Source organism: Dermacentor silvarum, chromosome 5 (genome assembly GCF_013339745.2).
Source record: "Dermacentor silvarum isolate Dsil-2018 chromosome 5, BIME_Dsil_1.4, whole genome shotgun sequence".
NCBI classification, from domain to species: Eukaryota; Metazoa; Arthropoda; class Arachnida; order Ixodida; family Ixodidae; genus Dermacentor; species Dermacentor silvarum.
In genome coordinates, this window is record NC_051158.1 from 138,032,512 (window position 1) to 138,058,734 (window position 26,223).

The 26,223-nt window shown below is 45.0% G+C and overlaps 1 protein-coding gene across 2 annotated transcripts in view; it reads right to left on the reverse strand.

The window, feature by feature from the left end:
- LOC119453778 (allatostatin-A receptor) overlaps window positions 1–23,782 on the reverse strand; it is a 35,882-nt gene extending 12,100 nt beyond the window's left edge. Inside the window, exons 1-2 of one of the 2 annotated variants that reach the window (XM_049668502.1) lie at window positions 23,772–23,782; window positions 22,516–23,028 (exon numbers count right to left, since the gene is read on the reverse strand). The gene's annotated coding sequence lies outside the window, so the exon portion shown is untranslated. Of the gene's footprint in view, window positions 1–22,515; window positions 23,719–23,771 lie in introns of those variants that run through there. The other variant, XM_037715833.2, reaches the window with a different exon arrangement.
- Window positions 23,783–26,223: the final 2,441 nt, after the last annotated feature.

Sequence of the window (26,223 nt, forward strand, 5' to 3'; positions counted from 1 at the left end):
TGCGTAAAGGGCGCGACAAAGAGGATCACAATATGGCCACACTACGCCACCCACACCCAAATAACCCCACTTTCTAATTAGACCACAGACCAGTCCTCTTTGAAGATAAAAACCTGATTCATTCATTTCGTTCGTTTGTTTCGCAACAATTAAAAAAAAGAGTTCGCATGTCTCAATTACCGTCTTTTTTTTCATTCACTTATTGCATATATTTCTTTGCTGATGAAAACATGAATAATTGAGTTTTATTTTCATTTGGGATGTATTAGAATACACAGATATTTCAGAAGTGTAAAGAAAAAACATAGCCACAATTGTGGGAATCCTCGGGTCCCATAACAGCCGCACGGGCAGCGAACGTCGCGTCAAGCGCATGCGTGCCAGGGAGAGGGGAAACTTTCCTTCCGCGGGCGGCGCGCGGGAAACGCAAGCGCTATCAGCGCCACCGGGTGGGTCACGTGAGATCCCGCTGATATCGCCCGGGTCTTTTGGTCTCCAGCAAGCGGCGACAGCGGAAGTCTCCGCCGTCGCTCCCGTATTCCCGCACGTGGTTATTCAACCGCGTTCTGGCCGCGGCGAACGCCGCCCCCCCCCCCCCCCCCCCCCCTCGTGTTCCCCAGCTGGTAAGTCGGAAGCCCTTCTTTACCTAGTGTATTATTCTCTTCGAGGGAACCCTCAGCGATGTCAACTATAGCTAGCTGGCCTGGTCGAAGTGTTAGTTGCAGTCGTAATAAATGCTTTCCGAGTGTACACGTGGTTGTCGTCTACTGTTTCCTCGAGCTTGTACCGGACCGCGGTTGATGCGCAGGCATGCGCCAACCGCGGGGCTCGGTGTGTCGAGACAGAGGGCCGTTGGCATCACCCCCATATCGCGACATTTTGGCGCCCAATGTGGGGCAAGCTCTTGGAAAACGGGACGACGATCGGTTCGGATGCGAGGAAGCCTGAAGGCTTTGTCCGGACCAGCGTTAGGCCTCAACCGAAGGCGTGATTTCTAGCTAGATTGGGCATGTGCTTTCTTGAGTGCGAGTTAACGCTGCACTAGTGTCACCGAACTCGTGTAGACGCTGAGATTTGCAGCAAGTTTTCTCCTAAGAGTACGTCCGAGGCGAGTGAGTGCAGCAGCCGACGCAGTGGTCGATTTTCCCTGTACATATGTAAATAGCCTCCTTGCTGTATCGTTGGCTCTGGGAGCTGGGCGCCGGAAACGCTGGCTAGGACGTCAGCGGGGCGCAGTCCCAGGAGTCTGCTCGGAAGCTGCGTGTTGAGCAGCGAGCGGGGACCACTTAGCTAGGCCTGCATCTCCTCGCGGCGACTCATTGGAACCCTTTATGGGTCTTTTGTGGAATTGGTATCCGTCATGGACGCGATTAGGCCTAAGGCTCTGCGGAGCTGCCGGTCGCATGTTCGAAGATGATCATGCCGTGACATTTAGCGGGTTCAACCGGATTCGCTAGTTCTACTATACTCGCCGAGCGGAGAAACCTCGTTCGAAATAGAAAGCTTATTTTGTTCAGATGAACTCAATATTTTGCGGGCGGAATAACCGAAATTTCGGGGGACCGGAGAGCGCTTTGTTCATACGAGCATCGCCCACTTTCGCGCTGTATCAGACCGGAAACATTCGGTCGAAGCGAATAACTTCATTCAAACGATCTGGGTTGTTTTTTTTTTCTCGTTGCCGCATAAAGCTATGCGGTAGACGGGTGGTTCAGCATCGTGTCAGACGGCCGACGCTGCGGCGGCCTCTACTGTCTTAATTCTAAGTGTTTGTGGAGTGCATTTGAGCGACTTTGCAGAACGAGTGAAGCCGCCTCGACTTGCTATTGGTGCCATGGTCCACGTCCCTGCCTGCTGTCTCGGCCCCTCCCTGTTCGCGGCCCGATGCAGCAGCACATGGCCGCCACAATGAGGTAGGCCCACCATCATACACTCCCACGAGGGTGCGTCGGTGCGAGGTTCATCGAGCCGGCACGCGCGCCGCTTCGAGAAAGTCCTGACCCGCTGTTCCCGGGTGGACTATGCGGCGCGCATCTTGAGAGCAAGCCATCTTCAGCCCCCGTCATCGTCAACCACTGACGGCTGCCACATGTGGGCGGCCGCAACACAGGACTGTGCTGCCTATCAACGTGGATTGCCGTGGATTGCCGGAGTTTACCATCGCATCTGCCCGGATACTTTGCCAATGCCGTCGTTCCAGCGATTTCTCCGCCGTAGGGCAATATTTAAGGGTGGAGGGATGTGGGAATCCTCGGGTCCCATAACAGCCGCACGGGCAGCGAACATCGCGTCAAGCGCATGCGTGCCAGGGAGAGGGGAAACTTTCCTTCCGCGGGCGGAGCGCGGGAATCGCAAGCACTATCAGCGCCACCGGGTGGGTCACGTGAGATCCCGCTGATATCGCCCGGGTCTCTTTGGTCTCCAGCAAGCGGCGATGGCGGAAGTCTCCGCCGCCGCTCCCGTATTCCCGCACGTGGTTAGTCAACCGCGTTCTTGCCGCGGCAAACGCCGCGGCCCCCCTGTATTCCCCAGTTGGTAAGTCGGAAGCCCTTCTTTACCTAGTGTATTATTCTCTTCGAGGGAACCCTCAGCAATATCAACTATAGCTAGCTGGCCTGCTCGAAGTGTTAGTTGCAGTCGTAATAAATGCTGTCCGAGTGTACACGTGGTTGTCGTCTATTGTTTCCTCGAGCTTGTACCGGACCGCGGTTGATGCGCAGGCTGCGCCAACCGCGGGGCTCGGTGTGTTGAGGCAGAGGGCCAGTGGGCATCGCCCCATATCCCGACACAATAAGTTTCGCATATTTTCAATTGCTTGGGCGTCCTACAACTTTCACTATGCTTGTAACTGACAAACTGGTTAACGGAGAGTTGCTACTGCATATAAATATGCAATGTTTTAGGGTAGCTGACATAATATAATTCCTCGAAGCATTTATGAAGAACTCACCCACCTATTTATGGAGACTGCATTCGGGATGTCGTGTTGGTGTGCTTGTTTGTGGCACTAGGTCGTGATACGTGTTATGGAAGGCGCTCCCTTTACCAGCGTGGCATACCCGTACCCAAGAGCCAACCGGGGTATTTCGAGCGCCACTTCCTCAAGGATCAGTTTAGAACCCGATGCACCGTGATCGCTTGACTGCAAACGGTTTGCCGCTGTGACCAGAGGCGCAGCGTCTTAATGACATTGTCTGCGTCTTCGACTGTGGGCACCAAGTCTCAACGACCGCTTATAGAAGCACTAACTGTCGAAAGGGAAGAATGGTAGAACGCTCCCCTTACCGCTGGTGCAACTGGTGCTACCGCATGGCGGCGGTACTATCGCTACCAGTACCACCTGTACCACTGGTAGCATCGCACTGGTACCGTACTACTGTGAGGTTTTTTTACCGCTGTGTTCGACTGCACTATCTCCAGGATCGTCTTATGACATTGGTTATACAGTCACAAAATTTTATGATTAATTCCTAAAGAAAGCTAAACCCCTGAATACTTCTTTAGTTTAAATTCAATCGGCAGGAAATCTATCGAGTATATTGAAGAGGTTAAATGAATCTCATAGGCATATGTCTATCTCAATACATTTCGCTCATCTCTACTGTGAACTGCAAGAAAAATAGTGAGATCTTCTAGTGGAAAGATCTAGAGGAACGCCTGAGAGAATGCCTCTAACATATGCTACATGATGACGGAAAGGGAAAAAATGACTGAAAGAAGGTACGAACCATGATGGAAGGAACAAGTTTTTCACTACACTATACTATACGTCAAATAACCGAAAATTCATTTTGCTCTGCAGTCGGTATTCCTTCTAAAAAGACAAAAAAAACACAGAGAGAGATTTCTCTGCATCGTGCATTGTTGTTTACCACAAAATGGTGCTAACAAAATTACAACACACGGACAGATGCTTCAGAGTCCCTTTGATGTCAAGCACACTTTGATAAAACTTAGGAAAATATTAGCTGCTAGAAAGAATAAACAATGCGTTACCACCAGAAAATGTTCCACCGCCAAAGCGGTTAACCTTGAAAGGCTGATCATGACGGTTGTGTTGCGCCTTTTTTATAATGAACTTATCCTTGCTCCCGATACCACATTACAACGTTGTGACGGCATTGCAGTGACTGCGTTCCGCAGTATTTTCTGAGTCTCGAAGCAGCTCATTCGTTATTCTTAATTGTGCTTGGAGGCTTCTTAGCGCAGCAGCTGTGCGAAATATACTAGCACAACGCAAAGCTTACTTTTTACTGCGCATATGCTTCTTTGAGCCATGTATCGGTACTTTTAGAAATTTAGCACAGCTCACCTGAGATGATTTTTTAATGAAAGCTACGGGGACCTCACTCAGGTTAATGTGATCGTATCTGGGCGCCGGAGCCACCAACCATTCATCTGCGCTATTGTGACATATTCGGCAACAACAGCGTTTACAAAAATACAGTCATAATGCAAGCTGGCGGTTGTTTATAGACTGTGTGGCTTTCGGCGGTCGGCTGCAGCTTTTTGTTTAGCATTCACCAAATGCTCCTAGCACGTTTTTGCTGCTTTCCTGCAAATTATGAAAAGTGTATTGCGATTTAAGGATTTCTTTGAATATGTAGACGAGAAAATGTGACTGTTGGAGTTTGCTTATAACAAAGGCGCAAGCGATGCAGGATCCACTCGCTGCATCTTCAACCCTATGATATTCGCACAAGGGGCTCCTAGCAACGTGGGCCAAGCTAATAAAAAACAAAAAAAAAACCATCGTACATTGGTAATACCATTGAAAACAAAAGTGATATTATTTGCGTTTTCCAAGGAATGAAACAGTGCATTTTGTTAAGAAAAGTAAGCATGTATTTTTTTTTTGTTTTCTGTGAGCCTGTGCTTCAGAACATGTGCATGCACTCTCACTAATGCTGGTTGTGCACTTTTGTTGCATTCGGTCATTTTTATATTAAATCCTCTATTTGTGTGGAAAATAGAAAGTAACAAAAAGCAAAGCAACCGGGCAGGAAAGAAGGATTCCGTACATGGCCTTGCGTCTTTTATATTTTAATGATCAACCAACTAGCCAAGCAACAACTAGTAATACTGCGTCTATCGTTTGTTTGGCGATGGTATGAAGTGTAAATGTGTTTGGTTATTTTTTATAGCTGTACAAATCTGTGTATCCAGAGCTTCTTTGTTGACTCAGCTTGTCTGAAGTTTGCATCCTTATACAGACAGTACGCTATCCACTGTTTGTTTCTCTTCCAATATGCTGAGTCTTCTTCTGTTAAAATCCATCAGGCACATTTAGGCAGTTTGTAACCGCTTTTCCGCATTATAGACTCCTGATAAACTGTTGGAAATAAGTTTGTAAAGGTATTCTAAAACGATCATTAGCATATCGGGAAAATGAGTGCAATAGAGAGTCGAGATGTGCCTATTTCGATGCCTTCGCTCCAATCTTTGAACACTTTCTTTAGGTGCAAGCGTTGCCAAATGCGCGCGCCCAATACCACATATGTGTAGATCTAGGATCTAGCAAGTTTCTTGCCGAATAGCAATTGTTCAACGCTATGTGTTTCGTGAGGTGAGGTCATTGAGTGGATCGAAAAGTAGGGTAGCCAGAGGCTTTAGTAAATGGACCTTGACTAAAGGCATAGCAAAAAAAAAAACATAAAAACATCGTGTAGTGTTTGCAATGACGCACATATAAATGTGGTTAGGTATGAGCTTAGGTAAATGAGTTTACTGCAAAGAAAGCTTAAGCTATTTTTCCGGCCGGTAAAACAGCATCCAAGAAGCGGCAGACGACTTTAGAAACTCCGAATGCCAGAATAGTCGCAAAAGAGTTTTCATCTTTATCGGCGGACACGTAAAGAGAATATACACATTTACATGAACTCTCAGAACCTAACGGCATCACGAATATATGTGGTAGTTATTATATTATTAGTGTTTATTATTATATGCGGATAGACACCCGCGCCAATATGTTCATGTGCTTAGGTTAACGGGCCCGATCAAGAATGCATGTACGTCATTCGGATTCCCGCCCTATACTGCCCGCCGCTGCTCCATATCATATGGTGTTTTCGACACGTAAAACTCGAGAATTTATGAATTCTTTATTTAAGATTCGTGACTCAAAAAGAGTGATGCCGTACGTCGTATACAATATTTGAGGGTCGTGAGACACGGAATTACCATTCTTATTTTCAACAAGATTCCACGTACGCAATTTTGTTTACGCTTCACTCTAATGACATCTTCCAAAATATCCTGCGCGGTCGCCTGGGACAGGAGATAGCATGCGCATATGCTGATTACCTTGCAGCCTCCACAGAAGTGGATATATTTGCGAACTACGCGTAGCGCACGCCATGGTCGAAGCAGATACCGTCTAGAAATGATGCTGTTGCACTAGCGTTGCCGAAACGCCGGGACCGCTTCGAGATGGCTCGCATTACATTTGTATCTGAGACCGACGCCTCGTTTGCTGGTTCCAATGAAGCAACAGAAAAAAAAAACAACTTCGCAAGGAAACTGTTAAAAAATTGACGAAGAATATGGTGGCTCTAGCTATTTCTTCCTTCACGCACCATTAACGAGAGTCGTTTCTGTGGTTGCCTGCAGACGTGGGTCATCTTTTTTTTGTGCGTGTCTGATTACGCAAATAAGCGTGGAGGGAGGGGGTATGCAAGGATTGCTGCCCCATGTGGCTATAACTAATAAAAACACTCGTTTTTCTATATTGTGGCTCGGAGTGAAGAAACAAATTAACCCCAAAGAACGTTCTGCTTTCTGGCCAGTCCGTTGTCTTTCTGTGCTGTCGCGCGTATCGGTCAAGGCGAAGTAGGCGAAACCAAAAGCGCTTGATAAAACTGCGTGGCCGCCAAATTGTGCGGAATGTCGCTCTCGGTGTAGGGTAACGAAACGTTTTTTTTTTCTAATATTTGTGTGGGCACGCGTGAACAGACTAACGCACCCGCTTCATTATACGCAGTCGTTATTTTGATGTCTTCTTGTGATAACGCTCCCGCCTACGCTCATAATGAAGGTCATTAGCGGCTTGTTTGCTGACTGGGCAGTTATCGCACTTTGCCGGGTTCCTGCTTTCATGCGGCCCGAAAGCGAAATATCATTATTATGCAACGCGGGTCCATCACGTTCCCCCCGAAACACGCAATGTAGTGCTCGGTGGTTTCATCCCAGAAAGTTTGACGAACTTTTCGATGCCGCTGCGAGAGAGATAGAATCAAAATGTTCAAGAAACCGTCGTTAAATATAGCGAAATATTGTTATGTGAACTTATGGAGCTAACGCACAGAGGAGCCTGATAAATTAGAGAATGCCAGCGCTTTTGCAATGTAACGACTGCAGTGCAATAACCGCTGTGTAAAGGTTACAGCGTAGTGTGAAGGCACTCATCACAGTGGTTGATATCACAACCAATGTGGACTGCCAAGGCAGAAAATTAAAAGCAAATGCAGACGGTATACATTAAAAGACAAGGGTATACACTTAAAGGCAGACTTAAAGCAAAGTTACACATTCTGGCTGAATTAACTGTACAGAAATTCGCGTGCATCATTTAAAGATTCCTTGCCTCACAAAAGTCATATTGAAGTCACGTTCACACGCGGCTATAATAATTCGAGTGCTGGTGCGTGATGGCACAAACTCCATGTGGCGCGCACGAAGTTTTCAAAACAACCGACGCCTGGACTCTTCGCTCCGCCTTTGCATCACGCCAGGACTTCGCCGATGGGATGCTACCCTACTTCATCGGCTTTGACAGGAATACAGCCTTTACAAATCCTATTGCCTTCAGTATTGAAATGGCTGACAACGCAGCCAGTGATGACATCAGTCTCGAGGAGATGCATAAACACTTTTTGTGTGACCGTCCTCGATACAGTGTTTAGAGGGAAATGCTTGTTACTGCGCTAGCTCCCACTCACGATTCACTGGTGTCAGAGCAAATAATGTTATAACGCCTACCTCACGAGCCGTCGCAGCAGAGGGCTACGATTGCATTGTTGCAATCACGTACAGGCAAGAAGCCTGCACGAGCGACTCCAGCACTGAAAAAATGTTAGATGCTAGTGTGTGCTTTCAACAGTAATGATTGTTTGCCTGTGCTGTTCCTCCCTCTTACTATTTCTCTCTCTCTCTCTCTCTCTATATATATATATATATATATATATATATATATATGTATATATGTATATATATGTGTCCTTCGAATCTCTCTACAGCTTCCTCCCCCACCCCTCTGTATGGGGTTGTAGCAACCAAAATTTCTTTCGTTCGAATCTCTGCCTATCCCTTCTTTCATCGCTCTTTCTCTCTTTACACATTACCGTTAACATTTAACTGGTACGCTGCAACGCTGATACGCTTAGACTCTTGCGCAATAATTGATAGAAACAAATGCAGAGCAACCTTGTACGGGTGTGTCAGGGAGTTCACAGTCGAATTTTGAGCTACATTAGGCAGACGACGTCATATCGCCATGCTGTTTTAAGAAAGGATGTGGCTAAAGGTACCTTCCACGTCACGACTGAAATTTTTGCACAAGCACGTTAGACGAATTGTACAGTGTTTTTTGTGAAAGTACGTCTCACGTATTTAGTCGAAGTTGCATGTCGTTAAGATACGTCGGGCTTAAGCACGCTGAACAGCCTAATACATGCTTTCCTCGCGTCATCACTTATTGTTTGTGTACTGCGAAGAAGCGTGCCTGAATTTGCGCTGCCCAGGCAGATGGGCGTGCTTATCGCTGCTGCAACTGTCGTATCTGCTTGACTGCGCGATGCGTCCTTTAAAAAAAAGGAAACGCATTTCGTTTACTGCCCCTTGATCAAGAAGCACGGAAGAAAATGATCGATGAAATAGATAAAATCAAATAGATGAATGATGCAATTAGGCTTCGCTACCGATCTATTAAACGCATCGGTGCAAATGCATCCATGTCACGCCATTTCGTAATTACGAACATCTAAGAGTCGGAACTGTCATCCACAAATTAACACATACGTTAAGTGAAGCGGAGAAGCACAGAAATTCTTCGAACACTTCGTTACACTGAGAGCTCTTCAAGTCGCCTTGCGTTTTCTTTCGCAAGCAGGCGCGAGTGACCTTCTTCACAACGTTCGCTTTGTCGCTGAAAACAGTTTGTTTTTCACGCTTCCTTATGGAGACTGCTTTATTCATACCAATTTGCAGAACGCTAACAAAAAAAATGAAAGATTGGTAGCGCGAGTTACGTCGTCTTATCAGATCTCGTAGTTCTGCATACGTTTAAAAAAACTTGCAGCGCTGTGCGTACAGACTACTACATTGATGTTGTTTCGTCTATTTAGAGGAGCGAGTGCTGTATAGATGGGGTTCTGTGCAAACAGGAAGGAGGGTATAGGTTCAGTAGCTCACTTCGACGGTAATCAGTGCTGACGTGGCTGAGGGCTTGCTTTTCTAACGAAACATGCAGTGTGGCTGTTTGTGTCTAATACTTTATAGATAAAAGGTTAGAGTATAACGTAGGTAGCGCACGCAAGAATTGCTTTTTATAAACCCCCAAGTCAACATATATCTAGGAGCAGAAACCTAGACAGTTTGCAGCCAGCGCTTTATATTAGAAATACAGAAACCATCGTAACTCGGCAATTTTGTTGGTGATGTGGTAATACCACCGATATCTGCACTGGATACGTTGGTTGGGTACTAATTCAATCAATTTTCTTTTGGTTCCTTTTTTGCGGCAGTTTACTTGATCCGGCGAGAACCTTTTTCGTTACTTATCTCACAAAGCGAAACGACAGGAAGCAGTGCTTCCTCACTGCTGCCGGACAGCCGCACACATCGGACTGTCGGATCAGGCATTTTAGTTTATTGCGCCTTGCTTAGAAGCACTAGAGGAAATGTAGTAACAGTGGAACAAACGTCGTGCAGAAACAGCGCAACAAACGCACTTACACGCATGACCCGGCAGTACAATAGTCCAGGTTGTCTAGCGAGAGTCAGGACGCGCTGCCTGACGCGATTACTAATATGAGATCGAAGTGGGGAAAAGGTCTTCGCCACGTCAGGGAAACCGACACAACAAAGAGCAAACAAATAGAAGGTGCCACGGAAAATCAGACCCGGACTACAACGTGGCAATTTGCGTTACTACCTTAAAGCCACCGCTGAAGCTTGCGAGAATGATTCTTTTATTGTTATACTGGCCACTGCTTCACAATTGTTTGAGCCAATGCCACATTGTTTTTGTGATTTCGGTATTTCGAAGGCCGCTTCTTTTAAATTGGACGTACATTGAGCTCTAACCTTCTTGTGCTAAAACTGTTTCGTTACTATAGCGGGCCCTCCACCGCGCTAGCACCGACTGCAGTCTAACTATACTACGGCTCGTAGAATATTCCGCTTGGTTGCGCAGGATTCTACATAGCACGTTTCATGACGGAAAGGTATGCGTGTATGATAAGCAGCTCTTTAAGTATTCTAACCACTGTGCTCTGAAGGTTGCGTTAAGATTCGCGAACGCGGTTGGGTAAAGCATTTCTCGTTATGCATCCACCGTATCTTTAAGATGAGCGACTGGATTGTTCACGCGTACATCCTACGTGGTTTAAGACACTTGCTTTAAAGAAAGCCTGGAGAAACTGATACTGTGTAGAAAGGCTTGTTTACCGCTAAGCGTAACCTTCGTAGAGTGGCGCAAACTTCTTATGCATAACTTCCTTACTTTACTATAAACTGTCCTACACAGAAGTTTATTCTCGAAAGAATAATTGTCGAGCCACGTTGGATTCCTTAACATGCACCTTCGGCATGGTACATGATTGCTTCTGTGTTTTTAGCCAACACAGCGGTCGATGTTGTACATGCGACATCCAGCTCAGCACCCTAACGCCATAGCCATATTGCTGCAGCGGCAGGTCCAGATTATATTTCCGGCAGTTAAGCTATAGCACACTGAAACACGGAGGCATTCATCCAGACTTCACTGAAAGCTTAGCGCAGGTAACAGATGCAACATCGCCTGCAATTTATCGTTAATGCGCAATATTGTCCAGTAGTCTTCGTTAAGAACGGCATCAGCATGCTCCTTTTCCTTGGGAAAGGGGGGAGGAAGAGAAGGGTTCCATAAGTGTCGACCTCGTGGACCGTCCATTTCGGTTGCCGATGATTGGTTGGAACTGAGCCAGTGAAGAGGAGACTAGCTGGGGACGCCTGTTTCGATCTGACTGGTACCCCAGCCCAACCAATCAGCACTTCTGCAGCAGCTGAAATGGATATGTTCACTAGATGGACACTTACCGCATATCCCCCCCCCCTCCCCTGGAGATCTCTTTTGCCAAACGGACTTTGATAATTGCCGCACATGTTTATAAGATGAAAAAAAGCGGCGAACTGGCTACTGCATGGCGGGCTCTTTTTTACATGTCTTCTTCAACTTCATCGCATGATATAATATACAACAGTCCATCTTTTAACGTGCCCCTAAATCAACGCAAACGTGCGTCTTTGCATTTTTCGGCCATCAAAATGGCACCGCCTCGACCGAGATGGAAAACGACGACCCGCCATCTCCGGAGAAACTGTAATGGCGCTGAACGGGCATAGACGAGATTGCGGCCGAGCCTCGAATGACAACTATTGCACAAGTGTAATCGCACTTGCCTCTAAGTCTTCCTTGTCGGCGGGTTGAGATTGGCAGAAATATACTTTTGTTATGAACCATAATATTTCACTTTCGCTTCGTCAGAATTTGAAACTCACATTTTCCAGGCACAGGCACTGATGCCAACACTGACCTCATTTTTAACGCGAAGTGTGCATGTTCACTTGACCTAAGCTATAGTTCTTTTGATTTGCAGCAATATATAAAGTTGAGGCAAGTGAGATAATAGAAGCAAACAAACTTTTATACAAGGACAGAGCAAAAAAATGTAATGTTCTTTCCGAGGAAATCAACTGTAGCCACAATTTCGCCAAATGTATGCAAAGTTATAGACAATCATGAACAGTCGTCTGCAGAAATTTTATCTCATGAAAAAATATAGGGGCGCATCTTGTTTGTTCCTGTCGGCAGTTTTCCAGGAATTTTTTTTATTTCTGCCATAAAACTTCTTAGTGAAGTGGTACATGCATTAAACACCATCAACGAAGAACTGCTCCAGCAGTGACAGAATATATTTTGGTACAGCTAATTCTCCACCCTCAGAATTTCGGATAATAGTGGACGTTGGCGCTTAGGTTATTACTGTTGCGTCACTAAAGATTAAGGATTAGCCTCACCTGTATATCGACCACGAGTAACGAGATCCAATGTAGCCACTACGTGGCCCTACGAGGCCTTCACTTTGACTCTGCATTTGAACCTACGCACTATAATGTCTCGTAAAAAATACTTAGCTACATACCCTTAAATAAGAAGGAACGTTAACATTAAACAACAATTATTAAAAATATAAATCCCACAAGAAATATATCTCGAAATTAATGTTTTCTAACTCATAAAGTTCTGTACAAACTCCGACTCATGCGCGTTTGCCAAGCAATCTATTAATTTGCACATAATGGCAACTTGCATAAAGTTAATGAGGTGCTGCTTTTACTGGCGAGGAAATCATGCAATCTAAACCACTTCAGTAGTACCTGAGAAATGCATTGAAAATTTTAATTCACACTACAGAAGCTTCACTTCCTGTGCAAATAGCAAAGCACGAGGTCCAATAAGTGCTTATTAGATATTTATTTCTAAAAATGTACTTTCTCGAACGCTGTTACGAACTGACCACGACAGCCGAAATTCTGCCTCGGCCTGTTCTAAAATGCCAGCAGCTGTCCAGATGAGCGTTATTAGCTTGTTTACAACGCCCTTATTGACACAGTTCTAATCAGTCACAGCCGGAAGTCAGTCCAGATTTTTTTTTTGCTTCAACATTACTTATGCTGGAGATGTCTTTGTCTTCTGTAATCGCAGTGCTTCAGTAAAGATAAGGTGAGCACGGGCAGTCCACATATTTGTGGACACTTGCGTGGCATGTTTCTGTCCAATTTCTGCTGAAATAAATGCGTTTCACTTTATTTTTAAGCTGGTATTTTCGTCACTACCAAATTATATAAGATGGCAGGGTTCTCCAATTTTGTTGAATCCTTCCTGCATAACACGACACGTGAGCATAGTGCTTCAGAAGCGTCCCCACTAAGAGAAGTTGCGGTTTATAAGAAGGAAATATTGCTTCAGACGAGTAGAATAATTTAGACGGTAGCTGCCTCACAATATGGCTGGTAGCGAACTCGTAGGTCATGTGCTAGAGTTTGCTTTCCAACGTCAATGCCTATGGGAATACAGCGCGTGCAGACTTCACTGATGTAACCGCCCTTGTGATATCAGAAAAAAACTCATGTTTCCACAGCATCAACATCACTACCATCCCTGGAATTTGGGTGGACAATGTTATGGAAAAGGAGCATCTGTCCTTACTATCAGTCCAACTGCTGAAGAGTTAAATCAAACAGATGCATTGTGTTTGAGCATATGAAATATTCGTCGGATGCTACAGGCCAAGTGTTGCAGGGCCTAATTCAAAAGCCTTTCACAAAACAAGTTGGCCAAGCATCGAACAGCCACATAATTCATCGAATAAATTGTCCAATGACTCCACGGCCCACCAAAGCACTGAAAAAGCCTAAAAAACCCTACATGTAGGGTAATTATTTTCTGGCTGGCTACAGCGTCGGCCTCTCTCATGCAACGTTGAACACGGCCGGCACCACTCCGCTACGACACCGCGACAGTGAGATATTTCCCAAACACGTGTGCTTAAGAGATATCTCGGCGAGCAGGCAGCGCACCTGTAAGCATGAAATTACTGCGGCTGCAATTTAAAAGAACTCTTCTTTGCGCAAATATATTCATTTCCATTGCCTTGAGAATTACTTCCTATGAGCGGTCGTGCCGTGTAACGTAGCCACGACGTATTGTAGGAAAACCATGAAGCACAACAGAATGGACAATGAAAACACCCATTACCCTATAGACATGGAAGGAAGCCCCTGCTGCCACTGGAGAGAATATTTAAATTTTCACAGTTCCATTTAAAGAGATGCATACGTGCGTTGTTTTCGAAGCATCGCTATTCAATTTCGTCCGTTTCTGCAATACCAATCTCAAATTATTGAAATTACAGGAGCAATTTCAATGCTACATAAAACACGTCCTATTTTTGCAAACCGTGAATGAGTCACACACAATTTACAACACAAATGTTTACGACAATCAGACAAATAATGCTTGTCAAAAACAGGCAATGTTTTATTCCGTAATCATGAATTCTCGTGAAACAAGGAAATCACTAATACAAAAAATTACAGTGTCTTGCGCTCCAATGTCCTTGTCTGAATATCTGAGATAACATATAGTAGGGGAGATGTGCAGTAATTTCTACTTACTTGTGTTTTAACGTGTGTACCTAAGTACGGTGCGCGAATATAAAGCATTGCTCAAAAATATTCAGACTTGGATTGCGCCTGTACACTGAAAATTATTTTTTGTACATTTCCTGAGCATCCATACCTGCTAAGACTTTGCAGTGTGCGGATTTTCTTCCTAAGCGCCCTGTTAGCGGCACGTGAGGTAGGTTTTCAAAGTGAGTACGATGCAGACTATGTCTGGTTTGTGTTTCTATTGTTCAGTCGACTGCGCTGTTCATCTGCTTGGACGAAAGCCATTTATCGCAGCTGTAGGCTCTCAGACACGGCGTGCTTGTTTATGTGCGGTTTTACCATAGTCTGGCTTCCTTGAAAGCTGGTGTGGTTCTTGTATAAATACCTCTCTCGCTCGGTGTGTTTTGTACCGAGGAAAAGGAGGTACTAAATTATAAACCTTGAAATTAGTCTTCGCAATGCAAGTGTTTAAAGTTTGCTCTAGTAATGCTGACTAGTAATGTAGGGATTTGTTTGATGCTCAGAATGTATAATTCGCGTACGTTCAAACGCTGGACTCGCTCCACAGCTTACAAATGATATGCTCTAAGGTGGTTGCCCCACATTTCATCTGCATACTCGAGAGTAAGTCTGCCCATAGATTTATGCGCATTTAAATTTACCTAGCGCGCGCTCTCTTCAGTGAAAGTAAATTACCAGAAATATTGTGCAGAAAAACGAAAAAAAAAAGAACAAACATCAATCCACACCAAGCCACGTCCGCAGGAGCCCAACAAATGATCGATGTCTTCCCATTGGTTTCTTTTATCGCTAATTGTGATTTTCATGCATATTGTTGGAGTGTTAGACGTTCTCGTAGTTCTTCAAACGACTGTACTGGCTTACATGAATATCTTAAGGACATGAAACACGCTAGTATGAACGACAAATTTATGAGTGCACAATGCCGAGCCTCAATTCTCTGCAGAAAAAGAATGCCATGTTTTTCTTATTTGTTAATAATTCTGAAGTATTGTGTACCATACTTATCAGAACTTTTAGCTGGCTGCTTCAAGATTTCCACTAAAATATGACTAGCTTTTTTAAGAGCGGCGGTCCATACGGTAAATTTTAGAGACCACGCACGAGTAAATGCGCGCCTCTCGGTCTTGGAAATGTATACCATAGAAGCTTGCGAGCTAGCGGTCATCGTTAATCGAAGGCTTTCCCACAAAGAACCTCACTCGCGCAATTTCTCACCGCAGACTGTATATGTGAATTTTATTTCTCACGAGCTCGGAATAATGGAAAAAGTGACAGTGTGTGTTCTTTTTGCATCTCTTTGTAATAAATGTTTCACTGAGGAAGTGATCTACACTAATGGATTGCAGGCAGCAATGTTGGTAAAGCTTACACAAAATAGAGACAGGAATTTCAGAAAAAAAAGCCTGCCTAAAATCTTAAGCAAGTGTACATTCTATGGATTTTACGTTAAGACTGATATATTCATTAGCACGGTCTTCTTTAGAACCCACGAACACCGCGAGCCTGTGACGTTATGTAGTCTTTCTTGCGCACGATGAAAACTTGTTTTACTTACGAAACGCGAGTTATTTATTACAGCGTGGTAAACCGCGCAGGCTTATGCTGCCAGTAAGAAAAGGCAAAGGTACACTCTTGCTATGTTAAGTGTCGCCCTCTTGGGCGGTGCGCAGGACGCGGATTAATGCGACCCATTTCGGCACAACCGCCTTCCCTACTTTGGGTTTAAGAGCGCCTTGAATTATACATACACAAGGCCATGTAAACCTGCATCACGTTAACGCAGCTCGAGAGTTTAAGCGAGGGTCGTTGCATTTTTTTGTAGTTGAATTTGTCACAGGTGCTTAATAAATTAAATAAATTATTCAGTGCCGTTGCTTGTCATTATCGTTTCTGGAATGAGTCTGTCGTTTTGTTTGACTCTTTTTCAGTGTTATATTTGTTTTTGTTTCTTATCCTGTATAACTGATTCCACAAGAGAAGGGGCCAATACAGATGGCTCAAATGTGCTTCATTAACATTTAAAAAATTAGGTTAAGTTCTTGAGCTTGTCTAAAGTGCCTGCAAAGCATTTTCTCCTGCAGCCAGCCCCTGCTATATAGGCTGCCAAAAGGAACGATGAATTTGCAATGCTGTTACACGGAAACAATCCTAGCTTCCCACAGAGCTTGAACCTGTAGATTAAAGGTGCGAGAAAAAGCGACATGGTGACACAACGCAACTTCAGCAACGTCGGTTTTTTTAGCAGGATAAAACACGGTATTCTATCGCCTGGAAACAGAGAGACAGACAATGAACTTTTATTGAGGTCCTGAGGGACTAGCCGGCGGAGACCCGCTGGGGCCCCCGGCTCCCCGCTGGCTGCTCCCATTGTTCTTTTTTTTTTTTCTGTCAGGGCATCTTCACCGCCGCGCAAGAGCGTTCGCCCCACTTATGCTAGAGTTCATAAAAACGCTAACTGTGCCTAAATAAGCCGATACACACAAGCCGCTCGCTTTGCAGGGTGTCATTTGATGGCACAGAATTCTTGGCCAGCCAAATACGAAGGTAGAACGATGGGTCGAAATAATATTACAAATCCCGGGCGCTCTACACAGCACCGAGAGACTTAAACTCTTTCGCACATAAATAGATTATTTACAGAAATCGTCACTTGCGTGTTCTTTCAAGTTATCTCGCGCACGCCACAACACATTTATCCTACGTGTGCTAACCTCTCTACATGTATTGCCAGTGGTTAGGCACGCTCAATGCTGGTCGCGAGTATTAGGCAGAATGCGAAGCAATAAATTTAGGCGATAGTAGGCTGCGGTCCTTCATTTTACTTTCGTGAACATTGCACAGGTTTAATCCGTCTGTTTTTCAAGCGCATGAACAACAGTGCGCCTGTAGCATTTTTTTCCCGCATGTGTATTGAAGTTGAAACTTAGGGCTATGCGAACTCACCCCTCCCTCAAGGGCCAATATTGCCCGTTCACTTGGAAACAGCTTGTGCTACGCTCCTACCTCGGTATGTGCGCCTTCGGCGCCATTGTTTTGCGTGGACTAAGGGGAGTATTTGTTTTCTATAACATCTTCCTGCTCCAGCCAGGCCGATTTCGCAAAGCGTCTTGTTCTTAAGTGCGTTTGGGCCTCCGTCGGCAACCTTCGTTAAGCTGTGTCCAGTATCCGCACTGGCTGAAATTTCCTCTTACGAATAATTTCTACCGTAAGATGTTTTTGTGAATACGGACCAGAGTTCTTAGCAGCGCTACCTCTCACTCATCCCGCATTACGTTCCTTATTGCGTGTTAATTGCGATATTCGTACATTGCAATTCGTAAATTGCAATATGTGTCGTAGATAACTGGCAAGTTATTTAGTGATTTTTTTGATAATTAGTTGAATATGTGTTTCGATTTCTCGTGCAACTAATGTGTACCTCATCGAATAACCCAGCTCAATGATAAGAATTATGCTACCTGCCACAGGCAGTTTTTAAAAATTTCGTAAACTATATTTTGACACCCGGAATACTACATCACAATCATCCACGTTTATTTCTCAAGTTGAATATTTGTTATTGCGGTAACATCATAATACTTTCTTCACGGTGCTCGTGGTACTTAGATTTTCCCGTATAAATATACTCAGAAACAAGGCAATAGAAAAGGCAAGAAATCCGGGGGCGGGAACTGCCCCTAAAGTTAAAATAATTCTATGGTTACGATACTGGCTGCTTTAGCCCATTTGGCTTGTGGTTGCGCACCGGAAAGACAAAACAGAAAACCGGAAGAAATGATGTCCGTGCATTAGGTGGTCCTCCGCTAATGGTAGGCCCGCCTTCCATTTTATCAGAGCCGGCAGAGCCGCCGAACGCATTCGCTCCTCAGTCACGTAAACGAAATGTTATAAAAAAAGACCAGTGCCTCGCGAAAGGATTTAGGACCCGCTGTACAACTGCGCAACATACAAACCGAAGAGGAGTTCCTTCTTGGTTGTTTCAGATCTCAGTTGCGACAGCTTGGAACTGGGTAATGCGATCTGGCTCTTAGCGTCTCATACTCAGATTAAGAGACAGTGCTCTCTTACCCGTATTTAAACAGTCGGGGAGAATCTAAGAAAGTACATGGAGTTAATTTTTATATCTGGCATTACCCCATCACAAAGAACGTTGCAGCATTTTTTAACTGTCTTTTTTTCTGCTTGATTATGTTATGTGTTGTTCTCGCACGATTTTTCAATGCTGTGAACTGGCTTACGCTAATTTACTAATTAACTTTACTGCGAAACATTGCAAGCGTAAGTAATCTTGCACACTTCAGTGTATTTCTGTTGCAAAGTAAGTTAGCTGAATAACCGTAGTGCCAAATGTAAGAAATAATGAACCTTTTATCAGGTAATGAAACTACGATAATATCTTAGCTTTGAAAAGACCATTAAAAGTCAGAACTGCGGAGTTCCAACAAATAGAAGCGCCACATTTCATGCTCATGATGGCTTAGCCACCGTATTGGCGGCGTATGCCACTATTCGAAGGCAGCTACGCTGATCTGATGTTCCTTGTATGAATGTGATTGTCTCACTACCCTGAAGCATGCATAAATTTGAGAAATTATCTTTTGACTAAGGAAATGATTTGTTTACAATCACTTTATGATTGTAAATAAAGGTAACGGAAGTTTGGTTGCTTCTTTTTATTTTCCTTCCGAGTTGCGTGCACAGTAACTTAGCAGCCCTCGGACGCACCAATCGGTAAGGCGCCTTTGCATCAGGGCCTATTATTTTATATATCAAATTACCTACATATCGAACATTTTTGTGATCCGCTTCTGATTCCGTATATCCGCAATTGACTGTAATATGCTCTGAAGAAAATGGTGCCTTGCCCATTGGTGCGTCCGAAGGCCGATAAATTACTGCACGTCACTCGGCAAAAAAGCAAGCACACTTTATTTACCTGCAAAATTTGCTGGATCACTTGCAGCTTCATTTCAAAGTCGAAGTTGATTCTTTTCTGTGCAATAGCAGCGGTCATCGCTTGCGGTAAATGAACTCACGAATAGGCACTCAACCCACATGACGACGCCACGAAAATCGGAATGTTGACGCTCGAGGTAGCACGAGGGCTAGCCGAACATCTCGACGGGGCTCAACTGACTGCACGTGCACGCACGACCCACACGGCTCAACTGACTGCACGTTCTCTTCTCCATCTCCAGGTGCCAGAAGACCTCAAAGTGCACAAAGTACACTTTGAAGTCTTCGGCGTGGCGCCGCGTTCGATATATGGAATGTGCTGGTGAAAGGGCGTTCTATAGGTGTATGCGTGCACCAGCCTTATACGTTTGCATGAGATTTTCTAGGGTATTTTACAGCTGTTCGGTATACACAATAATTCGTTATATGTGGGTTCTATATACGGGTTCGACCGTATTTTATATATCGAATTACCTATATATCGAAAATGATTTGTGATCCCCTTCGGATTCGACAGAACCGGGTTCAGCTCCAGCATCCTCTATATTAATAAACAGATGTTGGGGGCCACTGTTATAAAAATAAGCAGTGTTGCATCTTATTTTTATGTTAGGGCGTCGGTTTTAAACAATCCAGAGCCTTCAAATTTTACAGCGCAGCACTTAGGCACCCGTTCCTGCGGCGTTGTCCCCGCGTACCCGAGCGAACGAACACAGCGAAGGAGGAAAGTGAGCGTGGAGCGCAGCGGGAGATGAAAGATGGCGCTAGAGAAGAGAGCGCGAGGAGGAAAGCGGAGCAGGATGTTATACGGCGAAAGCGTGAAAACAAAAGCGTAGTGCCTCGCAAGATGGTCTTTGCGGCGACGATGGCTACGATATGGCGCCTGAGCATCGCGCCTCGTCTGTATGGAAACAAAGCGCTGCATTAGCGGAGGTCTGTCTGCCGCGGCTGTTGTGAATCGCGCCCATGTGTCACCCACGCGCCGCCTCTCGCCTTTATTGACTTTATTATGCCTTTATTATCGCATTGGAGCCTTTTCATCAACACGAGAAGCTGGTAAAATTTCAGTGCCAAATGCGCAGTGCTGCCAGATCCAGCAACACAAAATCAACTAATTAAGGAGTATATTCATCCACGTGTGTCTCCTAATGAGTGCGCCATGTCATTCGTGGAATAATGACTCTTGTGTGTCCTATCAAACTATAAAAAGAACTTTAAAATTCGTGGATGTCTTGGCGGAGTTCACGTTTTTGGCTGAAGACTCTCGAAGCCAATCAGGACGCACCAGATAAACGTGCAGCCTTGGACCGAATAAACTAAGCAGTAAACAAAAGCTGTTTCCCTGACACGGTCTCGGACGCCTTTAACTAAGTCATGTTTCGCGTACCTTTAGTGGCACGAAGAACAAAAAAAAGATGCTGCTCATTTTTCCCTTACTTAGCACGAAACGTATCGCTCAAGGCAGAAACGAAAACATGGAATCCAAGGAAAGGAGCATTTTAATCAGGATTCGCCTTTAAGCGGATTCTCGTGGAAGCACTACCCGTTTCAGCGTTGGCAATGGAACTTAAGCTTATGAAACGGGATTATTTCTCTAATCCAAAGCGGGGGCGACCTCTCGTCGTGGACTCTTCGGTATTTATAGAATAGATAATGTCTTATCTCGGGGAAGTAGGCGTCGCATACCCGCGCGTGCCATTGCAGAATCATTATTTTCCCCCGGCGCGCCGAAGAAAGTGAACCGCCCGATGTTTGGATTATACGATCGGGAGCTTACTTCCATTGTGCACAAACGGGCTTGCCTCTATATGTGTGCTTCCTTACCGCCTAATTTCTGACGACCTTTCTGTATCGCAAGGAACGCTTTTTAGACCACTGAAATGCCACTCTGCAATTCGGTACTTCTCTGCAGAGCTTTTCCAAGCTTAACCAACGTTTGTGCAAATGATCTCAGTATTGGCGCCAGAAGTTGAATAGGTACGTTCCTTCATTTGCGTGGACCATGCGATTCTCATGGTCCGCGCCATTAAAAGCCATTAAAAAACCAAGATCCTGCATGAAATAAACGTCTAAACAAGCCTTCAATCATTCGGGGAAGCAACCTAAGTGAATATACCACTTATTGAAATGATAGAATTTCGTAGTAGCTTCGAGATTCGCAAAACAACTCAGTTATTTTGTAATTTAATCATCACGTATGCTTGATATACTAACCGACGAGGTGCCGACACGCGATTTACCGATTTGCTTTTTTTTTTCGTTAGGACCGTCATCACAGTGTAACAACTGCCGTTATTGCTTTTGTCACGGCGCTATGAGAACTTACTAAGAATATAAATGCACCATCACATGCACCAGAAAGTCAGCTAAGGGTGACGCGCAAAGAACAGCGTGCATATTTCTTGTGTAATAGCACAAGGACATGTGCATTTAGCATCCTCCCTTTTTGCGTTCGCACAACCCCGTCTTTCATATTTTGCTTTTGTACGGCATCGTCTTTTCCTATGCGCGTCCCACTAATTTGTTCACTATCGATGTATTAAAGTCTGCGGGAATCCGATAGCCCAGTAATAGGCAACCTGTATACTTGGTCTAGAAGCGTCGCCCTTACTTCGAACTTTTGTGACGCTCGAAAGACGTGAAAGATAATGCTGCTTTGAAACGCCTCACACAAACACAACACAAGCAGCAAAATACGCTTAAGCTGTTGAAGGTGTAGTTATGTGTGTCGAATTTAAATCCGGCCTTCAGGCTCACAAAATTTAGCAGGCAGAAACAAATAGCAAGGGGATTCTCATCCTACCAATAAAAACCACCTAGGTGGGTGCTAAAACACATAGAACGCGCATTGCATAGCCAATTGCTTGTTTGGAAAGAAATCTTTTATTGTATTGCTTTGTCGCAAATACTAAAGGATATAATACACTAGAGGTATTGTAAATTTACATTTCTTTAATTTGCTAATTGTGTCTCAAACAGGTTGGATGCAATTTCTGATGCCAGTAACCCGCGCGAGTGTGTGTGTCTTCTTTCGACACCACAAACCTAAGATAAATGATAAAACTGATATCAAGCAGTGTTATTCTAGCACAGCCCGCTCACCTTTATATTCGAGAAGAGCACCGTTGACAGGTTCACGCGGTCTTCGTAATCCTTCAAATGGTGACTGCCTGGACTGTTTGTGCTGAGCGAACACATTGGTCCTCCCGCGTAGACCGTCTAGCAGCGCTGGTATCCACCACTCAACAAGTCGCTGATCCTTACAACTACCAGAGACGTTGCTCAGGCTACCTTCGGCCCTAAATATGCGTATTTTAACTTATAGAAAGTTGGCGTTTCTTCTTCCAAACTTTCGTTGGGGTAAACAAAGCTTTTCTTTCTCTCATTCACTCGCAGTGCAGTGAAGTTGGCAACTCCAAACCAACAGCAACACGATTCGCTAGATGATGGAGTAAAGTCTCACTGCTGTGCTGCCGTGGACGTCGCGGCGTTGTAAAATTACCTGTTGTAGGAGTAGTGAACTGTGGCATCAAGATATTGTAGATTCTCGCGACCAGTACCTGCTTTCGTACGGCACGGTTAAACTCAGAAAAAGAGTCGGCGGGTCCACAGCGCCTGCCTGTTGCTTCGCGTGTTTCCGAAACCAAGGTATCCCGCATGCATATTCGATCCAACGACGCAAATAATGATCGGGTTATTTCCAGCGACGCAAGAAACAATAAACGTAGACCGCCGATCGAGACGTACAAAAGTAGAAGCGCACGGGTGCGAGAGAAAGTGCAAACTATACCTCATCAGCGCACGCCGACACAAGCGCGCCTGGGACCGCGCGAGGGACGAAACTGGCGGCCCAACCGGCGACGCGCTCCGATGTTTGACGCGGATCGACCAACGCGGCTGGGGTTTTCCCCTTTCGACTCGGGACGCCGCGGCCAGGGGGAGCAAGCTCCTCTGCGCATGCGCGTACCCGTGCCTCCAGTTGAAGAAGGCGAAGAAATAGCCACACGTGGGTGCCTGGAAGCGCGAGACTTTCGTGAGCGCGCTCGGGAAGCTGACGCGGAAGGCTGGTGCTGCCATCTGGCGTGCGGGAGGTGTGCGGCGCCGACGGCGTCTCTCGATTTTGGGGCGCCTCAGTGAGCTCGCTCGGGCGCTGGCGAAGCGTTAGGGAGCTTGCGGCGCCAGTGAACTAGGCTGATCGGCTTTGGCTGCTCGCTGCTGCCTTCGCCAGACGCTTGACTTCACGACAGAGACATATTTAAAGAGAAACTTCTTTTACCTCCACTCCCAAGCTTGTCGTGGTTGCTTCTGCTCCGTCGGTCGGCATCTCGGCGGAAACGAAGCAACAGGACAGAAGAAACGTGCCTGTTGCTTTCTGTCCTTTCGCTTTCTCCTTCCTCTTTTCGACTAAACGCTGCAGAAATATTGTTCATGATGTCACGGTTCCAGCTAGCCCTACTCTCTGTATTAACTGAGCCGATATACAGGTTTAAGTGACGGACATACGTGCGCGGAATGCAAGTATTAGCAAACGGGCTTACGTAATGCCTCTATGCAGAGAGAGAAAGTAGTGCCGGGAAGCAAGCCCCGCTAATGCTTATTAAAGAACCCTTAAATCAATCCTACCTATGTAATGTAAAGCTTATCCATAAATAACTACATACAACTTATGCATAGATCTGTAAAGCACACCAACGTCTTAAAGTGATTGCGCGTTATATTCAATTGATGCTCTGATTTGCTGGATTTTCCTTGATTTATCCATTCTGTATGCGCCACTGGGTGTGTGTCTATTGTTGAACAGTTTTCAAGAGTAGATGTGTGCCTCTGTGACGCAAGGGAATTCATAAATACAGCTACTTGCTTGTTGTGCTTCTGTTGCGTGGTGTACCACAGGTGTCAATTACGGCTCTTCCCTAGACGAGAATCATACTGTGCCTACGTAGCGTCATCGTTGCTTCAGCGTCCCATGATGTATAATCAAGAGCACTCTGGGGACAAGAGGTGCCGCTAATTTTCTCCTTCGTAGCCTAGACCTAGAGGCGGAAATTAAGTGGTACAGCCTCCTTTGACTGTTTAGCCAGCGTCATGCATTAAGACATTTGCACGCTGCACGGCTGTGCTAGAAGAAATGGCGATTATTATGATTTTTTTTGCTTAACCCCTGTTATCTACACCTTTGCTCTCGAAGGTACATGTGCATTAACTGCTGCTTGTCTTTGAGTACAGCTTGTGAACAGTGGAGTGCATAAACACATAAATTACAAGAGAAGTATGTGTGAAAACAGCGGGTGAACCGAGATGCCTATTTTTCATAGCCAGAAAAATATGACTCCAACGTATAATGAAGCCACGGAAAAACAGGCGAAATATGTGTTGCTTTATATGAAATAAAGAAATTATCAGCTATGCGTAATGAAAGTGGACAAACTTGCAACATGCGTATAACGCGTGCGACGCTACACGATTGAGCTATGCCGACAGCTGTTCTTCCACCACGTCTTGGCTGTATAAGTATATGTACCGAGTCTAACTCTGGAAGTGTTAGCCAGCGCCACTTATGGCGTTGGCACAACCTTTGGACTGCTGGCATCACTCAGCACATGGACTTTTAGGAGCTCTGTACTGTCCCATAAACCTTCGTTTGCTACCGGAAGGCATCAAACCTGCCGAATTCGATGCCTTCGGTGTGAAATGAACGATAAGAAAGGGCGAAGCGAGGGGCCCGTTTTTGGTCGGAGATGTTGAAATTCCTACACGAATTGAACTTCTTCGACAATATCGTGTACTACAAGCTTTTGTGGCCGACAATACATACATAATTAAATTACCTCAGACAATGACATATTGGGTGTGCATTTTTATTTTCCTTTCCACCGCATGCTGTACGCACAGTAGAAGACAAGACAAAAGCCCCTCCGGTTGACATCTCCGCCATTCTCCCAATAATATATTTCTTTTACTAAACAGCACTTGTTGCAGTTGGGGAAAATTTCAGCGGTACAGTAATCAGATGACGTCTGTCTATGAGCGATCCTCCAAGAACACCTGTTTCGACTCTCACTGCAAATAATTTGCTACGTAACAGGCAACTCACACTAGTGTTCCAGATAATAGTTTCCTACATGAGCGTCTTTTGTAGTCACAAAAGTGAAACTACATTACATGCTTTCCCAGCCAATTTGCCGGACACCAATGGGACACTTGAGCAAACTAGGGATGTTGCGTAATAATAATATTATAATATATATATATATATATATATAAATCATAACATAAGAAGCCAAGAAACATTAACACCAAGGACAGCAAAGGGGAAATTACTTGGAACTTACTAATTGAATTAAAGAAATGATAAATTAATGCAAGTGAAAATGGATGAAAAAACAACTGTCCGCAGGTGGGGAACGAACCCACGTCTTCGCATTACGCGTGCGATGCTCTCACCATTGAGCTACCGCGGAGCCGTTTTCCCATCCACTTTCTGGGGTATTTATGTTTTACAACTAGAACTAACCCTGGGAGTGTTAGCCAGCGCCACCACTCACAAACCTTGGGGCGGATGTGGAACATCCTTTCTGCCACAGGCGTCACGAGCACGTGATCTTTTTTGGATATATGTATATATATAATTTTTAGTTACCTCTTTCCATAGAATACAGAATGAAAGCGGGCGTAAGGGTATAAGCTGCATGCAGCGGCTTGAGAAAACCCCATTACGCCCCATGTGATAGTAGGGCGAGGGAACAGCTTAGTCATGACAAGCGTAGAGAAATATTGAAAACATTGGATTACATTCTGAATTTGCGAACG